Genomic DNA, 16,733 nt, shown 5'->3' with positions numbered 1-16,733 from the left:
AAACATAATTGGTAAACTGCGCTTTTATAAAATTAATCTTTGCTCATTGAAAAACACCATTAGGAAGATGAAAGAGAAACCACAGAATGGGAAAAAAATATTTGCAAACATATATCTAACAAATGACTTGTATGTTGAATATATAAAGAACTAATACAACTCAACTGTGAAGGTAGACCAATTAAATATAAGCAAGATAATTGAAAAGACCCTTTGCTAAAGAAGGTATATGAATGACTAATAAGCACATGGAAAGACCCCCACCTCATTAGCCATTAGGTGAAGGAAAATTCCATTAGGCATTAGGAAAATGCACATTAAAACTAAACCAAGATACCATTTCACACCCACTAGAACAACCAAAATTAAAGAGACAGTCAATACTAAGTGTCAGTAAGGATGTGGAGCACCTGGAACTCTCAGACAGTCCTGGTAGGAGTGTAAAATGTTACTATTACTTTGGAAAATACTTTGGCAGTTTCTCATAAATTTAAATACATATTTACCATGTGATCTAGCAATCCCACTCCAGGTATTTATCCGAAAGAAATGAGAACATGTATTTACAAAAAGACTTGTATACAGATGTTCATAGCAGCTTTTTAATATACAGATGCTCCTTGGCTTACTTACAATGGAGTTATGTCCCAATAAAGCCATCATAAGTTGAAAATATCATAAATCAAAAGTGCATTTACTATACCTAACCTACCAGACATCATAGCTTAGCTTAACCTACATTAAATGTGCTCAGAACATTTAAATTAGCTTATGGCTAGGCAAAATCATCTAACACAAGTCTATTTTATAAAAAAGTGTTGAATATCTCACATAATTTATTAAGTAATGTACTGAAAGTGAAAAACAGAATGGTTGTATGGGTACTTGAAGTATGAATTCTACTGAATGTGTATTGCTTTCACACTACCTTAAATTTGAACCATCATAAGTCAGGAACTGTCAGTTTATACAAAATACACCAAAACTAGAAACAATCCAAATGTCCATTAACAGAGAATTGATCAATAAATTGCAGTATATCTATATAACAGAATGAAACTTAGCAAGGAAAAGGAAGAATCCACCGATACATGCAACAATATGGATGAATCTCAAAAGCATTATGATACATGAAAGTCTGACTCATTCCCTCTATACAAAATTCTAGAAAATGCAAACTTTTCTATACTGATAGAAAGCAGATTAGGAGTCACCTGGGGGTGGGGAGAAGGGGAGATTTACTGCAACCGGATACAAGGGAACTTTTGAGGGTTATGAAAACATTCTGTGTCTTGATTAAGGTGTTTACATGGTTGTATACATTTTCTAAAGCCTACTCAAATGCATATTTAAAATGGAAGCATTTTATTGTACATAAAATGTCTAAAATGTATTGCAAAAAGTTTCACTTAAACCAAAACCAAAAACCAAAAAAAACACCCAAATTCTCAAATCCTCAACTAGCTGCTTTTCTCTGAGTTCATTCCTGCTGCTATAACAAAATGCCACAGACTGAGTACTTTATAAACAATAGAAATTTATTTCTCAGAGTTCTGGACCCTGGGAAGTCCAAGATCAGGGAGCCAGCAGATTCAGTGTCTGGTGACAGCTGGTCCCTGCTTCCAAGGTGGTGCCTTTTTGCTGCGTCCTCTGGAGCGAGTGATCATTGAGTCCTCACATGGCAGAAGGCAGAAGGGGAAAAAAAGATGAAGACCCTGAGAAGCCTCTTTTATAAAGGCCTTAATCCCATTCACCAGGAAGGAGCCTTATGACTTAATCACCTCCTAAAAGTCCCACCTCTTAATACTATTATTGCATTGAGGACTTAGTTTCAGTATGAATTCTGAAGAGACACAAACATTCAAACCATAGCACTGCCCATTGTCATGCTGGGTGCAGGGTTATAAAGGGAACATCTACTGTACTGAGCTCCCTCCCGGCAAACATGTACTTCAGCTCCCAAGCCTTCACGTAGTTCCTTACTGTATGGAAGAGCAATAGGCCCCACATAAACCTCTACAGGAAGCCTGGGATAGAGGTAGGCTAAAGGGGCCTGCTCTGTGCTCCCTTGACTCTTGGATCCCAGTTAGCTTTCTGTGGGGAAGGAAGGGTACTTCCTCCCAAGTAAAGAACTTAGCTGTCCTCAGCCACCAGGCTTCCAAAGGGAAGGGGAAGAAGGGTGCAAGGAACAGAAGACACTTGTCCTGCTTTAGAACTCTCTAGAATGACAAGCATTTATTTTTTTATTGATGACTCTCTCAATGAAAACACTAGCGTGGAAGCTTTCCATGCATTACCTTATTCAAATCTTTATCATAACCCTAAGTGTAACTCCTTCTGTTATGCCAGCTTACAGAGGAAAAAGCAAAAGGACCAGAAAGGCTAAGAAGCTGTCTCAAGCTTTCAGAGCTAGTACACAGCAGAACAGAATCCAAGATGCAGGATGTCCAAGCTATGTTCTCACCACCACATGACCTTTGATCCTGGTTGCTCATGGCCATCCTTCCCTCATCACCCTTCCCCACGTGTACACAGTTGGCAGCGGCAGGCTCATGTTCAGAACAGACAGTGCCTAGGCCTGGAACACAGAGTTCTGTTCCCCTCTCTGCTCCAGCTACATCAAGAGTGTCCAAAGTTCAGACTCCCATCAAGTCATTTTCTCTATAATTCAAATACAGAAGTACTTTTAAGAGACATAGAGCATTCCTGCTATTCCCCTGTGCTATAAATATGTAATTTATGGGGAAAATGGGAACTCTGTGTCATATCCGAATTGAGAAGTATTTGAAGAAAGGAAAAAAATATCCCATCGTGTTGAGTCACGGAGAAAAATAACTACTGCATATCATACTAGTAAATAGGAATGTAAAAATAGCTTCTGGGAGGAAGTGTAAATTAAATGTTAATATGGCCTTGAATTTATTTCAAGTATTTTTCATTAAGCGTTTTCATTTTTCATTTCCACAACCTGATCAATTTCTCCCTATTCAACCAAGGTCAAATAATTTTAGATGCTAACTTGGAAAGCCTTAAGATCAACGTGCTTGACTCCCTTTCAAAAGAAGAAACATAAGGCATCTTTTCTTTGCAAACAGATATCATGGCGCATAGGGCATTAGTCACTGAAGAGTAAGATGGCGCTGGGGCCATGGCTGCTTTTTCTCTGGCTTGGCCAGGGCATGCAGTTCAGGGCGGGGTGGATGCCTCATTTTTCTTTGCACACCACTCCTCTTCACATGGAAAGCTGCCCGACCTACTCTGATCACGTGGTCAAGTGAGCGCTGGCATCTTGGCCACGCAGGTGAGAAAGCCAGCCAAGCGGGTCTCTTCAAGTCCTTTCTCAAGATTTTTCGAATGTGAACTAAAGAAAGAGAGCACCGCAGGGAACACAAGAGCCTGGGCGTGGCTGGCAGCTGGGTTTCTGGCTGAGTGGGGTAAGTCTGACCGAAAAACCCCTGACGCTCTAAACCAGATTGTTTCCCCAGCCACCAACCTGGTGCCTCCCAAGGGTTTTGTTACACATAGGATCACACGTCATAGACAAGGCACTGCGTCAGGAGCCCTGTGGGCTGCTTCTGTCCTTCTGGAACCCAAGCTGGAGTCACAGAATCCAAGAATTCTCAGCTGCCATTGATAAATAATGAACAACGCTTCCTAGCTCCTGCCCTGCTTCAGGTACTCTGCAAGGTATTTGATGCAACTCACTTCATTTAATCCCCACAACAACCTAAGGAGGTAGGGACTATTGAAATCTTCATTTTACAGATGAAAAACAAAACCCAAACTAAATTGGAGCTGTGAGATGTCAAGAAATCTCACCATCACTAAGCTTTTCTCCATTACCCTAGGGAAACTATAACCTTGCTTGCTCTAGATCTGGACTCTTTCCTAACCATTCTTGTGTAGACAGGAACTACAAAAAAAAATCTAAACTAAAAGCCTGGTGCAAATGACCCCATTTTCAAAACAAAAATGGAGCTGACAAGTGGAAAGCTGAGCCCAGTATCTGGGGCCTGGCCAACACGGCCATCCAACTGGACATTTCACTCGCACACGATATGGATTCTGCACATGGGCACTAGGGAGGGCAGCTGAGGGTGGACTTAGGGAAGAGCCTCAAATTTCTACAGTATAGGCTTTTTAAAAATTTAAACTTTATTGTGGCAAAATATACATGAAATAAAATTTACCTTTTTAGGTGGACAATTTGGTGGCATTAAGTATGTTCATGTTGTGCAACCATCACCACCATGCATCTCCAAAACATTTTCATCTTCACAAACAGAAAGCCTGTACCTCTTAAACAATGACTCCTCATCTCTCCCCAACCCCGCAGCCTCTGGCAGCTACCATTCTGCTTTTTATTTCTATAAATTTGACTACTCTAAGCACCTCATGTAAGTACCTACACAGTATATGTTTTTAGTGGCAAGTTTTCAATCACTCCAAGTATTCACTGAATACTTTGCCCAGCATTGTGTTAGGCTTTATGGGGGAAATGTATGAGCTCTCATTCCTGCCACCAAGATCATTCTAGTTGAGCTGTGAAAGCAAGGCTAGCTTCTAAGAAACAATGTGTCAGATGCACGATACTAGCTTGGAGGACAAGAGAAACTTAGGTGAGGGAGAGATCCTTCTAACATAGTGCAATCTAAGTAGTTTTCATAAGGGTGATGACTCAGTGAATGAGTAGGAGGTTTGGTTGGGCAGAGAGGAGGATTTTGGATTAACTGAATCATAAATCCAAGCAGGCAAGCTGGATCATCCTGAGTAGTGCCAGCCAACACCAAAAGCAACAGCATGCTGATAGTTTCTCTGAGGACAGAGCGATATACCCTAGATCTGCTTGTGCCTCCAAGCCACACATACTCAGATAATGGTTTGCTTTTCTCCTATTGCAAAAGAAACGCAAAAGAAAAAAACTGACCTGGCGCAGCGGCTCACTCCTGTAATCCCATCACTTTGGGAGACTGAGGCAGGAGGATAGCTTGAGCCCAGGAGTTCAAGACCAGCCTGGGCAACATGGCATGACCCCATCTCTACCAAAAAAAAAAAAACAGGCAGGCATGGTGATGCGTGCCTGTGGTTCCAGCTACTAGGGAGGCTGAGGCAGGAAGATCACTTGAGCCCAGGAGGATGAGGCTGCAATGAGCTATGATTATGCCATGGCACTCCAGCCTGAGCAATAGAGTGAGACCTTGTCTCAAAAAAAAAAAAAAAAAAAAAGGAAAAAAAATTTTTAGATGATTGGGAGTTGGGGCTTACTATTGTTTTTTATAATTATCTCAGAAAACAGCTAAACCAGCTCTTCTGTGCAAGTTTATTTTTCCTTTGGCAAAAAGTTTGTAAACACTTCTGAAACTTGTGTGGATGTCTGAACACCAGGGTCAGGTCACATCAACCCTGACTATACTTGGAGAGTGAGACCCCTGAAATCACGGTGGGATAGGCCTCCAGATGTCCACTCTAACCAGTCATACCACCCTTTAAACAAGCAGGAGGGAGCCTGAGCCCCAGCCTGCCAGCTCTTTGAACAAGTGTGCCAGTGAAGCAGTGCTCCCTGGAGACAAGGCTCTCTGTACAAGGGTTGCCTCCCAGGTCTTTTCCATATCCCCTCCCACCGAATCTGTCTTCTGCTTTTCCAAGTACAAGCCTCATTTAGGGACCCTGATAGAGAGGTAAGAACAAGAAGGCCTGTACCACTGTTGGTCATATTGGTTTGCCTTTTCTTTCCTTTCTTTCTTTTTATTTCCTCCCCACCTTCCCTGTATGATGTAGCAGTAAATAAAAGTACTCCTACCTTTACACAAAAGCATTTCTCATTGTGTCTCACAGCAGATAGCTTTGATTCTGGCCATCCATTCAACTGTATGCATGTTAACAGAAATTGCAAATGTGGAGCTAAGTGAAGTAGACAGAAAGTACCCTATGGGCCTTTATGAGGCATCCTAGAACCCTAGGAGAGGAAAAACGTGAGATGGCAGTGAGTGAGTCCTGCCTGGATCCCCTGCCAGCCTCCTCCATTCTTAGGCAGTAGTAGTAGTAGTTTATGGTGAATAGATGTACATAAATCACAACAAAACAATACAGGGTGGTAGACTAATGAATCCTGAAAAGGAGTTGAAATTCTGGGATAAATCTCTGTACCAGTTCTTCCTAACAGTTCTGAGAAATAGAAATCAGTATCAAATGCCTTGCTGAGGATTTCCATAGGAAAAGAGCCATTTCTTTCTGCAACCAGTATTTTCCTCTCATTCCAGTGACATAGAAAAGGTCACCCCGGGCCGGGCGTGGTGGCTCACGCCTGTAATCCCCACACTTTGGGAGGCTGAGGCAGGTGGATCACCTGAGGTCAGGAGTTCAAGACCAGCCTGACCAATATGGTGAAACCCCGTCTCTACTAAAAGTACAAAAATTAGCTGGGTGTGGTGACATGCACCTGTAGTCCCAGCTACTCGGGAGGCTGAGACAGGAATCACTTGAACCTGGGAGGCAGAGGTTGCAGTGAGCTGAGATTGCATCACTGCACTCCAGCCTGGGTGACAGCGTGAGACTCCATCTCACAAAGAAAAAAGAAAAGAAAAGAACAGGTCACCCCAGGGAGCACTACTCCCTAGAGTCGCATGCCCCAGTGATGCTGTCCTCTGCACAGCAGCTCAGGTTCCTCAAGTACACTGAGGCCAGTAACACACAGCAGTAAGACATGGGAACCGCAGACCACACTGGAGTTACTTCTTACCAACTCCATCTCCCATCTATTCTCTTGTTTATTACTTCCTGCTACATATTGAACAGGCTGAATCTTAAAAATATCTCAGTTCTGGCCTACAATATTCCAACAGTCCAACTGGTCTACTCAGCTCTAGTCTGTACTTTTTCCAAACACATCCCCCATACTTGCCTGAGGTGGTATATTTAAAACATAGTTCTCACCATGTAACTCTCTTGCCTAAAACTACTTCAGGATAAACTCCAAGCTTAGCGCACTATGTTTCAAGCAAAAAGAGACTTCACATATATAATTACAGTAAAAATTTCCAGTCTCAAAGGTAAGTTTTAAAAATTTCATAAGTATCCAAGCCAAAAGCCAACCAACAAAATAAACATAAAGTATACATTAATGTTTTTCTGATAATAAATGGCAGAAGATGATGGCTATGGTTTGAATGTGTCCCCAAAATTTATGTGTTGGAAACTTAATTCCCCAATGCAACAGTGTTGACAGGTGAGACCTTTAAGAGGTGACTGCAGACTCTTCTTGAATGGATTAATTGTGGGAGTGAGTTTGCTCTAAAAGCAAATTTAGTGCACTCTCCCTCACTGTGTCTCTCTCTCTTTCTCTCTCTCTCTCTTTGTCTCTCTCTCCCCCGCTCCCTCTCCCTCTCTCATTCTTTCTTGCCCTTCTGCCTCTGCCACAGGATAATGCACGAAGGCTCTCACCAGATGCAGCCCCTTGATCTCGGACTTCCAAGGCTCCAGAACTGTAGGCCAGATAAATTTCTTCTTTTTATTAATTACCCAGTCTCTGGTGTTCTGTTATAGCAGCACAAAACAGATTAAGACAATGTTAAGTTAAACAGTGGGGTAGAAGTGGCCCAGCACAGTGGTTCACACCTTTAATCCCAGCATTTGGGGAGGCTGAGGTGGAAGGATCACTTGACACCAGGAGTTTGAGACCAGCCTGGGAAACACAGTGAGACCCTGTCTCTACCTTCAAAAAAAAAAAGATAAATAAATTAGGTGGGCATAGTGGCATGTGCCTGTAGTCCCAGCTGCTTGGGAGGCTGAGGTGGGAGAATCACTGGCATGCAGAAGTTTGAGGCTGAAGTGAGCCATGATTAAGCCACTGCACCCCAGTCTGGGTGACAGAACAAGACCTTCTTTCTAAAAAAAAAAAAAGAGGAAGGTGGGTCTGAAAAAGTCTAAAGGTGAACATTAAAAACAATTCACCATGTGGGAATGGGTTTTGTTACAATCATAATCAGTATAAAATGAAGACATTATTTGAAAGACACAAAATCATTTATAGTTAGAAAAGCAAAGCCTCTTTATTTTGACATACGTTTCTTCCATTACTCTCCTTGCTCCCTTAGCCCTGCTTCCTGCAGTCAGCCCTCAAATTATCTGCATCCTAGTCCTTGTCTTAGTCATTGCATTTAGGGAAATCCAAACTAAGAAAGTATGTAGAGAGTGGCCCTAGAAAATAGAAGCTACTTGTAGCTACTTGTAGGTCTGAACCTACAAACCTCAGGATAGAATTCTGGTACAGGATCATTCACCCACCAAACAGTAACAAGGACCTAATTTCTAGTGGTAAGTGGGGTGATGGTAACCCTTGGTGTGCTGTAGTATTAGGATTAAGACTCTTACCTGTGATGGGTTAAAATGAGGAACAGGTGGAAAGGGAAATATTGGTTTATACAGTAGCTTTAGCTGGTCATATGTGTATATATATATATATATATAACCTCCACAAACAGCTAGTCTGATAGACAATTGGAATAGCCTATTAAAGTTTCAGCTAAAGCGCCATTTGGAGGATGATACCCTGCAAACATGAGATACTGTCCTCCAGAATAAATTGCATGCAGTAAATCAATGATTTATGGGTCTGTGTCCACAACAGCTAGGATACATGAGTCTTCAACACTGTATAAGCTTCCTATTACCACAAAACTTCAATCCATATTGTGTCTACTAATATTCATATAAAAGTAGCTGGACGATACCTTTACTCTCCTAATTCTCAGTTCATCAAATTGGATCTTCCAATTTTTCCTAGATCAGCAAAGCTTCAAGCAGCTGCTAGCCACTGCATCCATCCCCTCAAAAAAAGTAATTCTGAGGTTCTGATGAAGCCCACAGCAAAAACACTTTCCCAGTCAGTCTCTCCCACCCTGGCTCCCCATTCCAGCAACTCTGTTCCCCTGGTTTCATGTCTAATTTTAGGGAGCAAGCTTTTCTTCCTCCTTTGCCTTCTCTCTTTTCCTCCCTCCTTCTCTTCTTCCTTCCCTTTCTTTCTGTCTTCTTCCTTTCAAACCCAGCCAAAGATGTATATAATTAAGGAAAAACTAAGTAATCTAGGTAATCGGGACAAAAGGAAAATAGAGGGAGAAAAATAAAAGATGAAATAAGAAGGGTAATATCAGCACACAGAGAAGTTGACCATGTGACACTTGTAGGTGCTTTGAGTTGAACTGTGTCCCTGCAAAAGATGTGTTGAAGTCCTAACTCTGGGTACTTGTGAATGTGACCTTATCTGGAAATAAGGTGTTTGCCGATGTAATCATGTTAAGACACCCATTAGGGTGGGTCCTAATCCAATAGAACTGGTATCCCTATAAGAAAGGGGAAATTTGGACATAGACACTCAGGAACAATGCCATGTGGTGACAGAGGCAGCGATTGGAGGGATGCAACTGCAAACCGAGGAACACGAAGTATTGCTGGTGCTATGGTTTGAATGTTTTTGTCCCCTCCAAAACTCATGTTGAAACATAATACCCAATGTGCTGAGAGGAATAGCCCAGTGGGAAATGTTTCAGTCATGAGAGCCCTGCCCTCATGAACAGATTAATGTAATTATAAAGGACTTGACGAAGGGAGTTTCTCCTCCTACCCCTTGCCTTCTGCCATGTGATGATGAAACCAGAATGCTCTCACCCATTGCTGGCATCTTGATAGGGAACTTACCAGCCTCCAGAATTATGAGCTAATAAATGTCTGTTCATTATAAATTACCCAGTCTCAGCTGTTCTGTTACAGTAGGCATGCAATGGACTAAGACAACCAACCACCACCAGAAGCTAGGGAAAGGTAAGGAAGTACAAAGGGTACTTCAAAAAAGTTCATCAATAATGTGTATCATGCTCAGCACGTGGCTCATGCCTGTAATCCCAGCACTTTGGGAGGCCGAGGCAGGCAGATCACTTGAGGTCAGAAGTTCAAGACCAGCCTGGCCAACATAGCAAAACCCTGTCTCTCATAAAAATACAAAAATTAGCTGGGTGTGGTAGCGTGCGCCTGTAGTCCCAGCTACTGGGGAGCCTGAGGTGGGAGAATTGCTTGAACCTGGAGGCTGAGGCTGCAGTGAGCAGAAATCACACCACTGCACTCCAGCCTGCATAACACAGTGAGACTCCATCTCAAAAAATAAAAAAATGTGTATCATGAAAAAATTATGCATGGATTTCAAAGTTTTTCCACACCAATAAGCTGGTACTAACTTGTATAACATGTCTGAATAGGGTCTAGTTTGAGGCATGAAGAAGGATAAGACTTCAGTTTGAAAAGAGTCCATATCAGAGCAACATGAAGTTGGCTAAAGCAAGAATCAACCTCAAATTTATGGTGAAGCTTGGGGAGAAGAATGGTAAAATCATCGATGCTTTACAGAAAGTTTATGGGGACAATGCCCCAAAGAAATTAGATGTTTACAAATGATAAGTTTAAGAAGGGATGAGACAATGTTGAAGATGAAGCCCATCACGGTAGGCCATCTATGTCGATTTGCAAGAAAAAAATTCATCTTGTTTGAGCCCTAACTGAAGAGGAACAACGATGAATAGCACAAACAATGGCCAACACCACAGACATCTCAACTGGGTCAGCTCACACTATTCTCACTGAAAAATTTTAGTTGAGCAAAGTTTCTACTCAATGGGTGCCAAAACCACTGTGCTCAGATCAGCTGTGCAGAAGAGCAGAATAAACAATGGGATCATTTCTTTGAAGAATTGGAACAGGAGATGAAACATGGCTTTACCAGGATGATCCTGAAGACAAAGCACAATCGGAACAATGGCTAACAAGAGAAGAAAGTTACACAGGCAAAGCAAAAGCAGACCAGTCAAGACCAAAATTCTGGCAACAATTTTTGGGGATGCTCAAGGCATTTCACCTGTTGACTTTCTGAGGGGCCAAACAACGATGACATCTGCTTATTATGAGAGTGTCTTGAGAAAGTTAACCAAAGCTTTAGCAAAAAAACACCTGGGAAGGCTTCACCAGAGAGAGTATTTCTCTACCACAACAATGCTCCTGCTCATTCCTCTCATCAAACAAGGGCAATTTTTTGAGAGTTTCATAGAAAATCATTAGGCATCCACCTTACAGAGCTGACGTGGCTCTGTCTGACTTCTTTTTTTCCTAACTGATATAGTTTGAATATCTGTCCCCTCCAAGTCTCACACTGAAGTTTGATTCCCAATGTTGCAGGTGGGGCATAATGGGAGGTATTTGAGTCATGGGGGCAGATCCCTCAAAAATAGATTAAAGCCCTACCTGGGGGGTATGAGTTCTCACTCTTACTTTCCTCCAGATCTGGTTGTTAAAAAGAGTCTGGTGTCTCCCTCTACTCTCTCTTTCCTCTTCTCTTTCCATGATGTCTGCTCCCCTTCCCCTCTTATCATAAGTGGAAGCTTCCTGAGGTCCTCACCAGAAGCAGATGCTGACGCCATGCTACTTGTACAGCCTGCAGAACTGAGAGTCAAATAAACCTCCTTTCAGGTATCCTTTTATAGCAATGCAAAATGGACTAAGACACTAATATTTAACAAAAAAATGGCAGGCATAGTGGCTCATGCTTATAATCCCAAGACTTTGAGAAGCCAAGATGAGAGGATCACTTGAGCCCAAGAGTTCAAGACCAGCCTGGGCAACATGGTGAGACTCTGTCTCTACACAAAATACAAAATTAACCAGGCATGGTGGTGCCTGTCTGTCTCTGCTACTTGGGAGGCTGAAGTGGGAGGATTGCTTGAACCCAGGAGGTCGAGGCTATAGTGAGCTATGATTACACAACTGCACCCCAGCCTGAGTGGCAGAGTGAGACTCCATCTCAAAAAAAGTATGTAAAGTGTACCCATTTTTCTTCAGTTAATGATGTAAGAAAGACTGCACTGACATGGCTAAATTCCCAGGATGCTGGGAATGGACTAGATGGCTGGTGTCATCACTTACAAAAGTGTCTTGAACTTAATGGAGTTTATGTTGAGAAATAAAATGTATATTTCTCATTTTTATCTTTTAATTCCATTTTTCCACAACCTTTTTGAAGTCCCCTCATATTCTTCCCTACAGGTTCCAAAGGTAACATAGCCCAGCTGACACCTTAATTTTGACTTCTAACCAAACCTCCAGGACTATGGAAGAATAAACACCTGTTGTTTTAAGCCAATCTGTTTGTGATACTTTGTTGTGGCAGCTCTAGGAAACTGATAAGAGTAGATATTCAACATTGGACTCAGCCCTCCCGGCAGCCAAAGCAGGAGACATAATCCACAGTGGGATTAAAAGTTCCCACTTTTCAGGGCATGCAGAGCTTTTCATGACACCGAGAGATCAGAGAAAGGTCTCCTCTAGATCCTACAGAGAAAACACTGTGGGATGCAGTAGATAGCTGTAGCAGATGACATCATGACACTAAATCTGATAATGAAGTTTATGCATCTGTTTCCTACAAGGTGCCTCGCTGAAGGCAGATGGCATTACCGCAGGGACAGTTTAGTAAAAGCACATCCAGGAACCAGAAAGGAAAGAGAAGACATTACCATCAACCTTATAGAAATAAAAAAAAGTATAAAAAATACTATACTATGAAAAAGTATATACCAACACCTTAGATCATGTTGATGAAATCAACAAATTCCTGGAAAAAATACAAACTACCAAAACTGACTCAAGAAGAAACAGACAATCTGAACAGACATATAATAAATGTAGACATTGAATTAGTAATCAACCACCTAGGCATAAATCAAAGCCTGGGTCCAGATGGCTTCATTGTTGAATCTACCAAACATTTAAAGAAAAATTAATAGCGATTCTTCACAAACTCTTTCAAAAATAGGAAAAAGCACTTGTCAACTCACTTTATGAGGCTAGCATTACCCTTATACCAAAAACAAGATAAAAACAGCCCAAGAAAGAAACCTACAGACCAAAAGCACATCTGGGATGCACCAGAACAGTGTGGTCCAAAGGACACAGCTCCATAATTGCATGTCTTTGAGACAATCTTGATAAATATTTTTCTCAAACTGGGTTTGGTTTTGAGACAGGATCTCACTCCATCACCCAGGCTAGAGTGTAGTGGTGTGTGTGATCAGGGCTCACTGCAGCCTTCACCTCCTGAGCTCAAACAACGCTCCCACCTCAGCCTCCTGAGTAGCTGGGACCACAGATGTGTGCTACCATGCTGGGGTGATTTTCGTTTTTTTTTTTTTTAAGAGGTGATTTCGCCATGTTGTCCAGGCTGGTCTCGAACTCCTGGGCTCAAGTCATCCGCCTGCTTTGGCCTCCCAAAGTGCTGGGATTACAGGTGTGAGCCGCTGCACTGGGCCCAGCCTCAAACTGGGTTTCTGATAGCAGATTTCAAGGCTGTAATTTCTGAAGAGAATAGGGAGAGTAAATATTCTGTATTTCCAATGAAATGCAGGTCTTTACTTTTTGCCAACTTCCAGGGCAGGGGACAGAAATGAGATCCTCCTGTGAAAATTAAATGTTATTTATTTATGGTTACATGGGTGATGAAAGTTAGGGGAACTGCCACTACGAAGAAAGCAAGAACTGAAGGTTGTTTTTCTTGCTGAAACTTGAACAAAGGATGTAGGGCAAAGAAGAAAAGTTATTAGATATTTGAGACGTATTTTGTAGTTTGATTTTAAATTTAACATAAGAAAGAGATTTCTGATTACATGAAAATTTAAGAATTTAGAAAATTATTAAATTTAAGCATTGACTCACAAAATTTAAGAAAATTTAAGCACTGACTCACAAAAAAGATAAGCTCCTTTTATCTGACTTTAAAAATAAATAAAAAATACATCTTGTTAAGATAATAAACATATAATGCCAGGAATCCAAATCCTACTCTTTTTCAAGCCTTGATTAAATGCTGCCACTTTCAAAAATATGTAGCCGTTCTCAACTTATTATGGCACTTGAATATTTCCTCTTATATAATTTTTCACTTTCTTCTTAGAGTTGCATATGTCTTACTGTCATACTGGAGTGTAATCCTCTTGAGGGCAGGAATAGTCTCCAGACTCCTGCTTAGGCTTAAGACGGTGCTTTGCCCATAACCAGCACTTACTAAAAACTCCTCTATGAACTAATGAAAATATCATGTATCTCATTACATGGTCAGTTTAAAGTCAAATGGATTCTTTTAGACACTCAAAGCAATAAAGCTTCTTCTTAAAAGAATTGCCAGATACAATAAACTGTAAAAAATTGTTCAAATATTTAAACATGAATTAGAGATGACTTTAACCTGATTTGTTTATACTAGTTACTTTTCTTTTTTATTTATGTATTTTATTTTATTATTATTTTTTAGACAGAGTCTCACTCTGTCGCCCAGGCTGGAGTGCAGTTGCACGATCTCGGCTCGCTGCAACCTCCGCCTCCGGGTTCAAGCAATTCTCCCGCCTCAGGCTCCCAGGCAGCTGGGCTTACAGGGACCCGCCACCACATCCGGCTAATTTTTGTATTTTTCTAGTAGAGATGGGGTTTCACCATGTTGGTCAGGCTGGTCTTGAACTCCTGACCTCAGGTGATCCACTCGCCTGGGCCTCCCAAAGTGCTGGGATTACAGGCGTGAGCCACTGCACCTGGCCATTTATACTAGTTACTTTTCTTTTTCATTTTTTTATTGATACGAAATATTTGTACGTATTTATGGGGCGCATGTGATATTTTGATGCATGCATACAATGTGTAATGATCGTCAGGGTTATCAGGATACCCATCACCTTGAACATTTATCATTTCTTTGTATTAGGAACATTTTAAATCTTCTCTTCTACTCGATATCACTAATTAGCAGAGAAATGCAAGCCAAAATGACATCACCTCACATCTGTTAGGATGACTATTATTGAAAAGTCAGAAGACAGCAAGTATTGGTGAGGATTAAAGGGGATGCTTGTACCCTATTGGTGGAAATGTCAATTAGTGCAGCCATTATTGAAAATAGTATAGAGAGGTTCCTCAAAAAATTAAAAATAGAACTACCATATGATCCACTAATACTACTATTGGGTATATTTACAAAAGAAATAAAAATACTATCTCCAAGAAGTATCTGCAGTCCCATGTTAATTGCAGCATTATTTACAGAAGCCAAAAGATATGGTAACAATCTAAGTGTCCAACAACTGATGAATAAAAAAAGAAACTGTGGTGTGTATACACACACACACACACACACACACACACACAGATATTATTCAGACTTAAAGAAAAAGGAACTCTTACCATTTGCAACAACATGGATGTCTTAGAGAAGAGTATGCTAAGTGAAATAAGCCAGACACAGAAAGACAAATACTGCATGATCTCATATATATGTGGAATCTTAGAAATTAAAGTCAAACTCATAGAAAAAAATCTTCTCTTCGGCTGGGTGCGATGGCTCACGCCTGTAATCCCAGTACTTTGGGAGGTTGAGGTGGGCGTATCACGAGGTCAGGAGATCGAGACCATCCTGGCTAAGACGGTGAAACCCTGTCTCTACTAAAAATACAAAAAAATTAGTGGGTGTGGTGGCGGGCGCCTGTAGTCCCCTTAGTCCCAGCTACTCAGAAGGCTGAGGCAGGAGAATGGCATGAATAAAAACACTAGCTCCACACAAGCTCCCAGGAGGCGGAGCTTGCAGTGAGCCGAGATCGCGCCACTGCATTCCAGCCTGGGTGACAGAGCAAGACTCCGTCTCAAAAAAAAAAAAAGAAAGAGAAAAAAAGAAAAAAATATTCTCTTTGGAAATACAGTCACCCTTCCGTGTTATCAAAAACTAGAACTTATTCCATCTTATCTGTTTGCTTGTACCCATTCACCAGCCTGTCTTCATTCCCCCACCTCTACACCCTTCTGCTCTCTACCTCCATGAGATCAACTTCTTTAGCTCCCACATATGAGTGTGAACATGTGATTTTTGCCTTTCTGTGTCTGATTTATTTCACTTAACAAGACGGCCTCTAGTTCCCTGCATGTTGCTGCAAATGACAGGATTCCATTCTTTTTTATGGCTGAATAGTGTTCCATTGTGTATACATATCACATTTTCTTTACTGATCTGTTGATAGACTTTGGTTGATTTCATATCTTGGCTATTGTGAATAGTGTGGCTACAAACGGGGGTACAAGAATCCCTTTGATACATTGATTTCCTTTCCTTTGGATAAATAACCAGTGGTGGAATTGATGGGTCATATGATAGTTCTATCTTTAGTTTTCTGAAAAGCCTCCATACTGTTTTCCATAATGGGTGTATGGATATACATTCCCAACAACAGTGTACTCGTTACTTTTCTTTTTATCAGATGTCCGTAGCTGTAAGTGTCCTTTGGGCCAGAAGAAAAGTAGTAACCTAATAGTTGGCCTTCACATTGCAAAATTATCCCTTTGAACAGCAATCCCCAACCTTTTTTGTACCAGGGACTGGTTTCGTGGAAGACAATTGTTCCATGGACAGGGGTGGGGAATGGGTTTGGGATGATTCAAGCGCATCATATTTATTGTGCACTTTATTTCTATTATTATTACATTGTAATATATAATGAAATAATTATACAACTCACCATAATGTAGAATCAGTGGGATCCCTGAGTTTGTTTTCCTGCAATTCAGGCCCATCTGGGGGTGACAGGAGATAGTGACAGATCATCAGGCATTAGATTCTCATAAGGGGCACACAACCTAGATCCCTTGAATGCGCACAGTTCACAATT

At 41.3% G+C, this 16,733-nt stretch overlaps 1 long non-coding RNA gene across 2 annotated transcripts in view; it reads right to left on the bottom strand.

The window, feature by feature from the left end:
* The window catches only part of LOC129037526 (uncharacterized), a 64,353-nt gene that overhangs the window by 45,352 nt on the left and 2,268 nt on the right, over positions 1-16,733 (bottom strand). The window contains exons 2-3 of one of the 2 annotated variants that reach the window (XR_010126405.1): positions 16,584-16,638; positions 7,441-7,533 (exon numbers count right to left, since the gene is read on the bottom strand). This is a non-coding gene — a long non-coding RNA (uncharacterized LOC129037526). The remainder of the gene's footprint in view (positions 1-7,440; positions 7,534-16,583; positions 16,639-16,733) is intronic. The other variant, XR_010126406.1, reaches the window with a different exon arrangement.

The sequence above is a fragment of the Pongo pygmaeus genome, chromosome 4, assembly GCF_028885625.2.
Source record: "Pongo pygmaeus isolate AG05252 chromosome 4, NHGRI_mPonPyg2-v2.0_pri, whole genome shotgun sequence".
In the NCBI taxonomy this organism is placed as follows: domain Eukaryota; kingdom Metazoa; phylum Chordata; class Mammalia; order Primates; family Hominidae; genus Pongo; species Pongo pygmaeus.
The sequence above is the reverse complement of the archived record's forward strand: the minus strand, read 5'-3'. Positions and strand labels throughout refer to the sequence as shown.